The sequence below is a fragment of the Protopterus annectens genome, chromosome 4.part0 (assembly GCF_019279795.1).
Source record: "Protopterus annectens isolate FY-2018-M chromosome 4.part0, PAN1.0, whole genome shotgun sequence".
NCBI classification, from domain to species: Eukaryota; Metazoa; Chordata; order Ceratodontiformes; family Protopteridae; genus Protopterus; species Protopterus annectens.
The window spans coordinates 1,471,733,936-1,471,749,333 of record NC_056733.1 but is presented as its reverse complement, the minus strand read 5'-3'; positions in this window follow the sequence as shown (position 1 = coordinate 1,471,749,333).

Genomic DNA, 15,398 nt, shown 5'->3' with positions numbered 1-15,398 from the left:
ATTTTTATAAGGGCTGAGTGCAACATTTGATGGCCTGCATTATTTTGCACCCTTCCAAGTTCTGCCCTTTATGCATATCTGAATATTTGATTTGATCTATGATTGACATTGATTTTTTATAATTAGCCCTGTCTTGAACCATGATTTGACCTGATTGGCATAGTGAACACAAGGCTGTGTCCATTTCCTCCAATCAAATATGTGGTGTGGTTATTAATATGTGCATCCTTATTTTCATCCTGAGACAATGGAAGCAGGCCATGGTTTCAAAGGTCTAGCAAAATTGTTGGGGGAAATATAGCATGCAGCGCTGGGAGGGTGAAGTGACGGTAGGAGTAGGGACAAGAAAAGCAAAGGGAGGGCTAACTATGAAAAAGTAGTTGTGTAGCTAAGGAATGGGATAAAATGAGATGTAGTTAGGATAAGTCCTTTTTCAAACAGGATAAAGAGCAGAACAGAGAATAACACCTGTCCACCTACCCATCCTCATAAAAGCTGGAAATGGTGTAGATATCATGGGGATAGTTATGAACTTGCATAAGGGTAATCACACTAAGGGTCAATAAGGAGTTTCATGTTTTTTTATTTTTTTTTACTCCTGGGTTTTTCATGTTTTTCCCTTTCCCAGCAAGTGGTAGGCAAGATAGGCTAGATGTCAGTCATGAAGGTGGATGGGCAACTTTAAAGCCCACATTTGCGAGAGAGTGGGCTTTGCTTGGGGGGGGGGGGGTCTGGCTTGGACAACTTGGCCCTCACTGGGGGCCTGCTCCATGGTGTAACCAGAATGCTAGGGGATATAGCCTGATGTTCAGCAGGTTGCAGATCCCCTTCAAATAATGGTATCTGGCTGAATGCTGACAGGGGAATATTGATGGTTGGTTGCAGATGCCTTCAGCCACTGGTGTCGATTAAGCATTTTACCGGAACTGAGTAGTGTTTGATGGTTTGGTTAATTTTGTACCCTTTCAAGTTCCGCATTTTGTGCACATCTGAATAGTTGATTTTATTGATGATTGGCACTGATTTTTTTAGAACTGGCCTTAATTCAGAAGACTGAGACACTTTTAACTGAAATATACAATAATGAATCAAGATGATAGAAAACAGAAAAAAAAGAAAAGGCCAGTTAGAACAGCCCGAAATGTAACAAAACTCTGAAGCATGTACTTCTATTAAATCTCAGTTTACAGCTCTTGTACTTTCATTTCCTAATCTGTTTCAGTTTTCACAGCTGTTCAAAAAGTCTAACAACTAGAAATGTCATATCCTATTATCTCTAACAGGGGCTATGCAGTACATTTCAGTAAGCATTAATGTATTCTTTTATAAATTATAACAAACACAATGGTGAAATCTGTCAGTATGGGTATTACCACCAGATATTTTAGGGTTAACATGAAGTAAATACACCTTGTTATCCCCCCTCCTGTTCTTCTTTATTTGAGATGCAGGTACCTCAATGAAATACTCCACATGAATGTGTGACACTGCTACAAAGGTGAAGGCCATGTTAAATGAAGTATCTGAAAATCGAAATAAAATAAAACTGTACATTTCTATAACAGCAAACTAATCAAGAATAAATATGCCATTTGCAAGTCTCCCTTTTGTATGGGGGATGTAACCCACTCCTTCAACTTTTATATTCTAACTCAGAAGTCATTAAGCCTCAGAACTGAAGCCATTCAGTTCTGCAGGAAAACTGCTTTGATGTTTTCTGTTCTCTAAGGTTATGCAACCTCAAAGTTAGAACATGAGAATAAGAATATGGGGGGGGGGGTGCAGTCCCCACACAGAAAGAGGTCTTTTTCTAATGCAATATGTTATACAATTTCTGATTAGTTTGCTAATGTTATTTTATTTACTTTTGTGTTTTGGATTTGTTTTGGTTTTCCAATTTTTCTATTTTAACTCTTCAGTCTTCTCTCTTATCATATGTGAACTGATTTTTTCTGTGGTATCCCTTGTGTAATGCAGTTTTTCCAAATAATAAGATCTCAAGTTTCTTTTCTGCTATTTTAATTGAATTTAATTTGATTTTTTTTTTATATTGGTCACTATTCCTGGGATGTGTTACTATGACATTAAATTTGCTGTATGTTATACCATGCAGCTGGCAAGTTAAGGAGGATTTAGAAGCATAGAGCTACAGAATAAAATCACTAACCTTGACAGTGTTACTGACCAAAGAGGTGTGAATTTCAATGCCTTTTGAACTTATACTGTACGATCCAACAGTTTGAAAGGAGACTGCACCATTCACCCAGATCCACTCAATAATATCGTAGCCAATAGGAGGGTTACCTTTCTCATCAAAGTAGACAGTTTGGTTATAGACAGTAAAGTTCACTTCTTGTAATTCTTTAAGCAGCTAAAAAGTAGAAAAGTTAAAAAAAAAAACATTAGTATCCCAGATGAATAGTATCTTAAGCAAAATACCAATTTCAATGTACTTGATTGCAGTTAGGCATATGAGTCTTCTGACAATGAAAAGCAGTTTGTAAACTAACCTAGACAACTGAGTTTACATGAAGTGTAAGCAAAAATGAGAATGATGAAACCATGGACAGTGTTTGGATTGTTGTTGTTGTTTGTCTTTCGGCTTTTCCCGGTTAGGGGTCGCCACAGCGGAACTCCAGTCCGCTAATGATTGGCAGTTGGATTTTATGGTATCAAGTTGCCAGCCTGACGCCCAACCTTCAACGAAGGCATGCCCATTCAACACCTGTCTTTCAAACGCCTACTCGACCGCGGAGAGGACATGCAGACTCCACACAGAAGACACTCCCAACCCAAGCCGAGAATCGAACGGGAGAACCTCTTGCTGTGAGGCAACAATGCAAGAGGTTCTCCCGTTCGATTCTCAGAGATAGTGTTTGGATTGTAAACAAAAATATTTATTGATATACATTAAGTAGATCAAGACTGACAAGTTGGTTTCCTCGATCATTGGAGAGGTTTCTGGAGAGTAAAGTTTTCACTGACCTCTCCTAGGATTGCTAGCCCAACATCAGTGCCTCATTCTCAGAAGTCAACTATTCAAAAAAAACATTATGGTCTCATTCTTAGCTTTCCCACTTAAATCTACTGAAGCAGTCTGAATACATCAGTTAATGGTGTCAGGAAAGCATTGTAGCAAACATGAGTCATGCCACTAAAAACATGCAATTGGAGTACATGATCATAAATTGGGCTCAAGACTGGGACTCTTTTGTTTTATGTTTTCTGCATTTATACAGTTCTGTAAATAGTATTTAAAGAAATGTAGCTGAAAAAGAAACATGCCCATCACTTGTAATACTATGTTAAAATTAATTGTCTAAAACTACTAAGTGTCCACCTTCAATTCTATTTACTGAAGACAAAGCAAAAAAAAAAAACTGGTAAACACCCACTATAGAGTTCCAAACAAAGCAGTCCAAGAGTAAAAAGTAAAAGGAACTCACAAAGTGATGTAAAAATAAGTTTGATAGCAAAGCGTTTGAGGTAAAACTCTTCTTTAGTGCTTAAAATCATACTAAAACACATTTTCATGTTTAAACCCATGAACAAATTCAGACCAATAGAAGCGCAGCAACAATAAAATAATTAAAATAAACCATTGACTGCTTATTTCATGGAAAAAGAGACCTTCTCTTAAGAACAGGTTTTAAACTCACAGTATCATTTAGCCCAGGGGGCACATCTGCTTGAAAGTAATTAATACATCTATATTCAACAGACTCATTATTCAACACAATATCCCTTCCTCTAATACTTCTGTCAGCAGTTTTTATAACCTTCAATGTAAAACTATGCGTTTTATCTAAGCTTATAAAATGTTTAACTAAGGCAGTACTCTCCACCTCCCTACAGTCCAATAAATAGGATTCTACATATTCAATACCTTCATTTTTAGGTATAACTGTGAAAAGAGCTATTATATCCATTGTAGTACATCCAAAGTCTTTAAAAATGCTCTGTGGATGCCATTCAGATAAATCATTCAGAAAGTGCTTAGCCCTTGAGATTTCATGAACATTTTCATGTCTCAGGAAGCAGGTTTGCATGGCAAGTGGCCATGCACAGGGTGTAGGCAATTCTAAATACACTAAGTGAGACCAAGAATAACCAAGAATTTTCACTGCCTACATAGTATGGTAATAAGCAAACTATTAAAATGAGTGTATCTATGGATGCAAATAGGGATAAGCAATATGGAGGAGCAATTTAATACAAATAAATACTGTGAGTAGAGGCACTAACTCCAGAGTTAATAAATTCTGGAGTTGGAGGAGGTGAGGGATAGAGCCATTATTGAATCCCCAAATGATGTGGATATTCTACAAAAGGGTCTTACAGAAACAGATGCCTGGTGCCAGAGCCATGGGCTCAAGCTTAATGCCAAGAAATGTATAGTTATCCACTTTGGAAAAAAACATGTACCCATGAATTACCACATAGGTGGCAGGACACTAAACATTGAAAGTGTGATGAGAGACTTAGGGACACAGGTGGACAGTGGTCTCACTTTCAATAACCACATCACCACAACAGTCAGGAAATCCTTCTATGTGGTACACCTCATCACTAAGGGCTTTTCATCCAGAAAAAAGGAGGTCATTGTCCCACTGTACTCATCCCTCATTAGACCCATTATAGAGTATAATGCCCCGTTTGGTATGTACCTCACAAAACATCTTCAACAGCTGGAAAGGCCACAGAAATACTTCACTAAAAGAATCACAGGCCTAAAGCAGATGCCATATGCTGACCGTCTAAAAAAACTCCAGCTATACTCTGTGGCATATCGTCTACTCAGAGACGATCTCTGCTTAACATATAAGGCCATGTCAAACCCTGAGCTGTTGGACATGCTCCACTTAAAGAAATCCCAATCCCTCAGAGCCACACGCTCCAGGGATCTAAACCTTGTCATCACAAAGAACAAAACATGCTGGAGGGATAGGTTCCTGAGTCAGAGACTCCCCATACTCTGGAATAGACTGCCCATACATGTCAAGCAGAGCGCCTCATTGGCCTTCTTCAAAAGGAACCTTGATGATTGGATGGGAGAAAGGAAATTCACCCCGGGGATCATGTCAGTTGCCCTGCTAGACAGGGGTCCAGAGAAGTAAATATTGTGGGAAGAAATATCCAGGGAATTGTTATGGCTAGGCTTGCATAGGCCCTAGGGCTGATAGCCTAGTACCAACCTATGAACCTATGAGCCTATGAACAACGTATAGGAAAGCAGCAGCAATATATGCAACATGTTGCACTTGCCAATGGTAGTCACAGTGCTGCATGTTTTTGTTCTCAGTGTCACCCTATGATCTATCCATGCCTAACATTTCATGCCCTTTATGATACTGAAATTGAAGACCACTAACGTATGTTTTTATGAATACTAGATACAAGGACCTTTCAACAACCAACAGACATTATAGTGGGGGTTATCCCAGGTATCTGTCTCAATAATACTTAATCAGCTCCTCAAGGCAGTGCTACAGTATGTGAGGTGACATTTGGTTCCACATACTACAGAGGAGAGAGCCAATGCTATACAGGCTTTTTATTACATAGCTCATTTCATGAGGTAGTGGGACCATAGATGGCACCCACATTGCAATAAAAGACCCCACCTGGTAAACAGGGAGGAAGATATACTACCTGCAAAAGTTTCTACTCCATCAGCTGTCAGGTGATCTATAATTCATATGGTATAACATGGCAAATAACAGCTAGAGCTATGCCCTGTTGCAGGCTTGGTTCATCACTGAGTATGAGTTTGGCCTGCTGAAGACACACTTTCACTGCTTGAACGTATCTGTGCTGCCTTGTAGTATGACTCTGGCACATTATTTATTTATTTATTTAACATTTGTTTACTGGGATAGTCCAACAGAGCAAGACCCCATTTTCAGCAGAGGCCTGGGGAGAAAAGCTCCAGAGACAATTACAAATATTAAAAAAAAAACTTACATGCATCATAAAAGTACATTTAGTTACATTGATTAGAATGATAACAAAGTAACACAGGTTGTGGATAAAGTCAGATAAAGTATCCAATCAAAAATTTAAATGGTGCAGGAGTTGTGTAAATATGCATGATATAGGGGAGTGACATGATCTCCCAAATGTAATACATAACTAAAGTAAGTATTGTTGTAGAGAAATAAATTGGGGAGAAGAGTAGAGTGGGAGAGGGAGCAGAGGAAGGAGGAAGAATAATAGGAGAAAGGGAGAGGAATGGATGAAATGTTAAGGTAAATAGCTGAGAGGACAATGAGAGTTAATATATACTAGAAAAGTGTAGCAAGTGAAGAGAAGTTAGAAGGATGAATTGTTACTGAAGAGGAGGGGGATAGGAGGTAAAGTAATAAGTAAGTAAGTAAGGTTACATATGGTGGGCATGGAATGGTAGAAGAGTAAGTTGATGAGCTGATAGACGAGGGAAAAGGATTTTGCCAGGACAGGTACATGGGCAGAACCAGCTGTAGTAGGTTTTTAAAGTGAGTTGGCCAGCAGTAGTTATGATGGGCTGAAGGATAGTACTCCATATTTTGGAGATGTAGTTAGAGTAGAGAGAGTCACCAGCTTTATTGTTGGATTTGGAGACATGTAATAAAGATTTATTCAAGGATCTGAGTAAGTGAGTGTTAGTATAAGGTTGAAGCGTTAGTTGAAAAGCAGGGGTTTTATCAGGTCAGTGTACTAGTCTGTGAGTGGTAGTGAGCTGAGTGTAAGTTAAGTAGTGGGGCAGTTCTAGCCAGGTTAGTTGATGTAAGGCAGAGCAGTGGTGAGACCTATTTGGGGAGTTAGTAGCAAATTTAGTTATTTTATTGTAGCATGTTTCAAGCTTAGCTAGATCAGTTTTGCTTACGTTAGTGAAGATAGGAGAGGCATATAGTAGGGTGGAGAGAAGATGAGTTCTGGCTATTGCCTGTCTTGTGCTGTTAGTCAGGAAAGGCTTGATTCTGTACAGTGAACCTAGTTTAATATGTGTCTTCTTGATGGACTTCGTTAGGTGTATGTCGCATTTCAAATTATTGTCAATTAGAACACCTAATCATTTTGTTTGGGTTACAGTTGATATTATGGTGTTGTTGGAGGAATGTATTTGGAATGGAGTTGGGGAGCTTGTGATTTGCTGGAGTGAAAAAGCATCAGTTTAGTTTTGGATGGGTTCAGAATCAGATAGCCAGGATTCAACACCTAAGGACTGGGTGTTATGGTTACAAGTTGTTCTAGAGAAGGTACAGTACAAATAAGAGTAGAGTCATCTGCGTATTAAATGATGGAGGCTAGGAGAGTAGATGTATGGAGTCTGTTGGTAAAAATACTTAAAAGTACAGGACCAAGAATAGAACCTTGGGGCAATCCCATGTTGACAGGCAATAAGGATGAGAGTTCTTGTTGCCATATGCCAGCTTGCTGTCAGGCAGATAAGTAACTATGAAACCATGCTAGAGAAGAGTGGCTAAGTTTTAGAGTGGAAAGTTCATCAATATGTTTCTGATGGGAAACAGTATCAAAAGCTTTGGATAGATCCATGAAGATAGAGGAAACAAATTTACCATTATTTCTATGTTGGTTGATGGTGTTAGTAAAATTTAGAAGGGTAGTTGTGGTACTATGGTTTGGGAAGAAACTGTGCTGTGCGCTAGATAAGAGGTTATTAGATAATAGGGCCTATATTATATCTTCGAAAGCACTGAACAGCAAGCACCTGTTCAGTGGCCCTAAAAAAGCAAACTCCACTTACAGCGAAAGCTCAAATCAGCGATTTTTTTCCCTTGGAAAAAAATCGATTGCCCTATATAAAGCAGAACTACTAACATTACAAAGTGGGGGGCTTCTCCCCCACACCCCCCAATGTGGGGGCTGTGCCCCCCACACACTCCTAACTAAATATACCAACTCTGAAATCATACCACAGTAGGGAAAAGGGCAAACTCACTATGACGGCCAAGCGATTTCTTTCCCAGCGAAATAAATCGCTGATTCGGGCATTCACTGAAATGCATGTTCGCTCTTTAAGGATCGCAAAACAGGTGTTCACAATTCAGTGTTTTTGAGCATTTAATATAGACCCAGATAATAGGCAGTGTAAAAACTGCATGTGGATACATTTTTCTATTAAATTGGAAAGACGTGGTAAGATAGCAATGGGTCTGTAGTTAGAGAACTCAGTAAAGCTGCCACCTTTGTGCAGAGGGATATATAAGATATTTTTGATCTTAAGGGAATATAGTGTTCTGAGATGGAGCATTTGATCAGAATGGCAATGGGATAGGCAATAGCATCTGCTGCTATTTTTAGGAATACTGTAGGTAGGTTATCTGTAGCAAGGGCTGTGAGTTTAAGTTTAGAGAGTAATTTTTTTATGATGAGAGTTTCAACAGGTATGGGATAGTTGGAGGTTTATAAAGATGATACTTGGAAAGTGAGCAAATGGAATTAGTAAAGAAACAGTTTGAACTGGGCAGCAATGCTGTCATTGTTGCTAGTGGCTGAAGGGGTAGGGGTGGATGATTGACTAGGTTGAAGGAGTTTTTTTTTTTTTTTATGGCCAACCCGAATTTTTGGGATTGTTGTGATTCTGTTGCTGTATTACAGTATACTATGTTTCTTGTCTAGTTTGACTTGGGACTTGGCTTTATTTCAAAGCTGTTTGTATTGATCCAGGTTAGATTGATTTTTGTTGGAATGCCAGAGTGCCCAAGCTTTGTCTCTTTGTTTCAGTATACGTTTATTGTCTTTTGTTAACCAAGGTGTTAGATTTTATTTTAGTAGTTCTGCAAGTGGCTAGCCTATTTAGTATAGCAAGGAAGGTGGTGTGAAAATAGTGCACAGCAGTGTCAAAGGAAAGAATTTTGAGTAGCATCCAATCACAGACTTGTTAGAGTGAAATAAATGTTTGAGCATTAAAGTTAGTTTTGTTGTGAATTTGACAGAGGGAGTATTGGGATATGCAGGTGTGAAGATCATGGACCTTACTGACTATGCTCCTTAAATTCATGTTAAGTAGCTGGAGATCAGAGCCTTGAGGGGAAGCTGGAATTCCACAACAAGGCAGGGGGGTAGGGGGGGTGCATTTTTGTTTAGCATATCTGGGGCCAGGATTAGGGTAGATATCTCCACTGAGTTTTAATTGTGAAGTATAATAGAGATTTTATGAGTTTAGTTAGGAGTTTGTTGCACCTGAGAAGTGTCTAAGATTTTAATTAGAGCTGAATGCATTTTTATGGGAAGTAACCTGTCTAAGTTGTGTTATAGAGGTTGGAGCCAATTTCGAATTTAATGTGTACAGTTTGGTGGGGCTAAGGATTTTGTTATGATTTGATCGGAGCAATTATTATGTAGCTGATTTTGATAGGATGTTAGGGTGAAGCTAATAGTGTGAAATGATGTAAGTTTTAGGTGAATGATATGAAGAGAGGTAGACATTGAATAGGAAAAGAATGTAGTATGATACTTTCAGTCTGTCCATGTTACATTATATAATTTTATGGAAACTGTTACACCAGGGTATAAATATTCGGCAGGAAGAAGTTCCACACCAGGCAGTGGAGCTGAGCCTCAGTGAGGAGTCTGTGGAGGAGCCAGCTACAAGGAAGGATGAAAGCAAGTGCAGTATGCCATGGCTCAGTCTAAGAGGTGGCAGTTGGTTTATAACTATGGGCCAGAATAAAACAGTGTACATTCAATTAAAAGTGTGTATGCAAGCCTTCACCCAGACTGTGCTCTTCCATGCACAGATTGACCATACGGTGTACAAATCATAGGCATAATGAGTAACGGAGCATAGAAGGCAAGGCAAAATTAACATCATTTGCAGAGGTGGGGAGGGTTACAGGACTGAGTGTCATGCACAGGCAAATAGGTGTGTGTGTGTGTGTGTGTGTGTGTGTGTGTGTGTGTGTGTGTGTGTGTGTGTGTGTGTGTGTGTCTTGGTATGCTTGAAACACGTGCTGTTAAAGTTGTCAAATATGAGAGAATGCACTGGGCAGGGAGGGGATTTGTCACCTTTCTTGTGCATTTGTGTCTGGAGGTTTGATGTATGTGCATGGAAGGGTGTGTGTGTGCAACAGCCTTAGCATATGTTGCAATACTGAGGAGTGGATATTGTACAGAAAAGTTCCAGGAACTCACAGGAAATGTGTATGCATACCGTGCATGCCCCCATCCATGACAGCATTCTCTCCTGTGACGGCACAGACACTATCTGTTTCTTGCCTAGAGCAATGAGTGTTGCATGAACATGAATGATGTTTCATACTATGCATCATTATGGCATTAATTCCTTATCCTTGTGGATATTCAACTCTTACCTACTGCCCTTAACAATGGATGCTGAATTGGAAGTAGTGGCACCATGTGTGCCAGACAGTGGCCTTATTCTTTCACACTGACCCTTAACACTAGAGACAGAGTTGGTGTACCCACATGAAGTGTGTCTGGTATACTTCCTGTGTGTGCTGGTTGACTTGTGTCAGGCAAGCTGCCTATGGAACATGTCCATGATGTCATACACACAGGATATGTACTTCCTCAGGTCATAGCACACATCCCATGAAAACCCTTTCCCTTTATGATGGCCCTGCATATCTGCTGGGTCACAGATATCGAGACAGCTAGCTCAGATGGGGATGGTGGTACCCATAGCCATACCACTCAACCTGTTAGTGCAAGAAATCTGGACAAGCCTAACAAATTGGGGGGACAAACGCCCAAAAATAGGGACATATTTTAAATGTTGCTCTTATAAACAAAAATTGCTAGGGTAACAGGGTTTGTTTCAACATATAGTTTCTGAAGGATTTGAAGTCTAAAACTGAAATGTATGTCATTATTTAGTGACTTCAATCCTCAGATCATCCCAGCAATTTGCCAGAAAACTACAAATTTTACGCGGAACAGGCCAAAAGTATGACCCAAAAATCTGGATATTCTGTGAAAAACTGTACAGGTGAGAGGTATGCTCATAACATGTACTGCCACTGGCATGACATCCACCACTGTCTTTCTCATGCTCAGTGGGGCTTGTGCTAACTATCAAGGGCTGCGCCACAAGGGATAGATCTTAGATACCTGGATATACCTGTCTGCAACTTCCTTTCCTTCTTTGTCATCATGTGGGTCTGGAGTGGTTCCACAGCCACAGAGGTCATGTCTACTAATTGCGGTAGGCATTTGGATTCCGCACTACCCATATCTAACACTGATACCATGCCAGTGTTCGACTGCCATCATTGTCAGTGTCTGAGTCATCTTTGATATAAACCAGGGGTATAGCCAAGGTGAAGGAGCCTGATAGGACATCACCTGTGAAGACACCAGAGGAGAATAGCTAAAATAAATAAGACTCACCACCACTACTTGCATCCCAGTGAATGAATGAATAGTACTGCCCAAAGTAGTAGGACTTAATAATAGCTGTCTTACCTTGTACTGGTGTTCTTCTACTCAGAAGCCTTCATATCCTATGAAGACAAGTGATACTGCATTAAGTCCACACTACATTCTACAGTTACCCTGTATATGGCTAATTGTTCCTGTAAAGACATACATACCCAGGGCATCTCCAACAGAAATTCTTGGAGGGTGGTCAAGCTCAGCTTCAATATCAAGCACTTCACTGTTGTCTTCTGATGTTTATAACTTCCCTCCCATTCAGAGAGGAATGTGTCTCATCCATCTCTGACAATGATGGTTCTGTTGACAGAACACCTTCTGTAACACTCTTCTCCTGTGTCAATCAGGTAGCATGAGCTTAGGCAGCACTATAATTCTGGTGGCCCAGTGCTGATACTCATAGTTTCTGTCCTGGACAGTAAAAGCAGTTAAGTCATTTACCTTGTCCTGTCAGGCATGATCAGGAAAGCAGTGAGCAGGTTTCTCATGGATGATTATCTGCCATCCATGGAGATAGAGTACCTTCCACAAATCTTATTCTCTGCAAAGGAGAACTTGCATTTCCTTTGTTTGAATTTCATGCCATTCTGCTATGTACAGAAAATGGAAAATGCATCTGAGAATAAGTACGTACACAGGCACTGCACATCACAGTGAGACAATCTATGTGTTACCACTGTGCTGCAGGAGGATGTCAGTGATATTTATAGCACACACATCTAGATACTCATAGGCAGTGTTTGTTTTACCTCTGGTACAGTGGGTCCCACTCAGAAAAGTGGCATGAACAGATGGCATGCCAAACCTTCAGCTACCAGTGTCAGAAAATGGCCTGCTAAAATTACTGCACATTTAGCTACTACCTGTATGAAGAGTGCCAGTGACTGACCTTCCAGATGCCATACATTTGGAAGATGTACCTTGGTGCACTGCAGATATCTCCTTAAGTAGAAATAAGCTATGTATTTCTCCTGAGGATATATGTCAAACAGGTAGACAAATATGTGTATTTATGGCTTGCAGGTATGTTGATGCAAAATACACTGTTATTACACCTGTTTTTTGGGAGGAATATATAACAATCAGTGATGCAGCTAATATCAAGTGACCAAAGAATATGTGAATAAGCCACTGCATGATCTCCTCTACACTCACTGTCCTCTGTTCTTCATCATGCTGGTGAATCCAGTGGTACTATGTACATAAAACTGTCCTTAGTCCCCCACTCCCCACAGTTGCTGCATTCACTGGTAGTACAGGATAAGTCTGCTGTGAAGTGCAAGAGTGGAACCAGACTGCTCATGACTTGCCTGTCAGGAGGAGTTGGCGACTTGTACATTGTGTCGTACAACATAGATATGCACAACTGACTCCTGTTTAATTGCATTACTACAGTGGTGAAAGCTGAAAAGGGACTATATTAAAACAAATACATGCTGCAGAATTGTGTTGTAAAAGTCTACACAGACTTGGGCATTTGATTCTTTACATTGGGAATACTTATTTAAAGTATTACAGATGTTTGATTTTCCTCCTAATTTTAATAAATTACTAAAGAATATCTATAATAACAAAACATATGTAAAATCAGGTTCGTATCCCTCTAATTTTAGCAATTTAACAAATGGAACTAAACAAGGTTGTTCCCTCCCCCTTTTTATGGTATCCAAATAAACCTTGGTTGAATATAAATCAACGCTTCAGACTCTGGAAGAATGTTTGTTTGAACTTTCCCAATATAGAAACTTATGCAAAAGTGACAATTATAAAATGATTCTTAATTGGCTAGACATAAATTATATATCTAATTGGAACATTTTACATCTACAATTACTGAATGTTAATAAGTTAAACTCTTTTAGACTCAATAAATTCTAAATTATATAATTTGTTCTGGCTATTTATCTATGAATATATCTAAAGCTTGGGAGACTATTCCCCATCTAACTCAACTTACTTAAATTCAAGCTTAAAAATTTTTAAAAGAATAATATTAAGTAACTTAAAATGTAAATGTTGGTTTGAATCTATAATTCTGTTATCATTAACTAAACGTTTTATGAATAAATTGCCTCTTCATATTTTTAACTCTTGGAATAATTAACATTTTTTTCTATGGGAGCCAATGTTTTGAAGGAACTATGTGTAAATCTGTTGAAAATATTTGCTGAGAGTTTAATATAAGCAAGAATGAATTAAATTATTTACAACTAGTTTTAATAACATTTCAAGCTAAGTTCTCAATTTTATCTAAATCTACTTTAGTTGTAATTCCTGAATGGATACTGATGTTATTTGAAACTACTTTTAAACACTGAGCATTTAATAATTTAATTTCACAAATATATCAAATGTTAGACAAGGACTATTCAAATTTGGATAAAACTTTTTTGAAACTTTTTTTAATAAATAATTCTCTATAGATTTCACTGATGGGAATAAAAATCATCTTCTTTCCTCTATTAAAAATGCATCATTCTTAATCTTAAAAAGACTAAGCTCTTGCTCTTTCTCCCTCAGTCCCTCTCTCACCACAAGTCCACTTTACCATTACATCCTCTAACAACACTATCATAAAACCTGAACCCCAAACAAAGCTCCTGGGAGTCATCATTGATGATGAACTTAAGTTTAACCCTCACATACTTCACTGTATCAAACAAACCCACCAGAAACTAGGACTACTATATCGCAATAAAAGGTTCCTTAATGTAAATGCTAGACACTCCCTGACTCAAGCCTTCCTCCTACCCTCTCTTTTTTTATGCAGCCCCTATTCTAACTAACATCCAATCTGCTACTATGCTCAAACTATGACAGACATACCACAAGATAGCTCAGTTTGTTACAGACTTTCCTTACAGGTCTCACCACTGCCTAGCCCTAAATGCCCTTCAATGGCTTAAACTCCCCCAAAAAATCCTACTATTACAATTCCAAATATTACACACTATTATATACAAACCATCTTCTTGCCCTGCTCTATCCACCCTGATATCTCACTACTCCCCTTCCAGGACCCTACATAGCTCTAATCAGCAACTTTTAGATCCTTACCATGCATAAAGAAATGTTGGGAAACTTCTTTATAAATGCTATGTTGTTCAAGCCTGGAACAAACTCCCTATACACATCTGCTTCATTTCCCACTCTCTATACTTTGAAAAAGAACTTAAACAGTATCTTCTCAGCACTAAGACGTGCCCCTGCCATGACCCAACCTAGGTTAATAACCACTCCTATCTCCAATATATATTAAAATGTTCCAAATGATTTCTACCTGACTTTGGATAGTTTGTTTAATAGATTAGGCACTTTGCATTCAGTGTTAAATTTCAAGCTTACTTTACTCCCTTTTGTATACTCTACCCTCTACTATACTGAAGTACAAATCTTTTAATTGTACAGTAATTTTTAATTAATATTCTTGTTTTAGATTCATGTTTATTGCATTATTTGTTTTTGTAACGTGGAGCTTTTCTCCTCGGGTTTCCACTGAAAATGGGCTATTAGCCCATTTGGACTAATCCGGTTAACAAATGTCAATAAATGAATAAATAAATAAATTACTGGAATATATTTACTTGGAAATATATGTATATATATATATATATATATATATATATATATATATATATATATATATATATATATATACATTCTAAAGACATGCTTCTGGAGCATTTCTCCCCGGGCCTCCGCTGAAAACAGGATCTATGGAACCTAGTTGGACTTTCCCGGTCAACAAATGTTAAATAAATAAATAAAATAAATAAATAAATAAATATATATGTATATATATATATATATATATATATATATATATATATATATCATTTATAACGCCTACTAGAATTGCTAAAATGACAAAAGAAAATCTCTCTGGCTGTTGACGATGTAATAAACCAATTAAAGCTAACTGGTACATATATATATATATATATATATATTTGATTGTTACATGGTTTATAATTTCTGGGTTAAAATACAAGATTTTT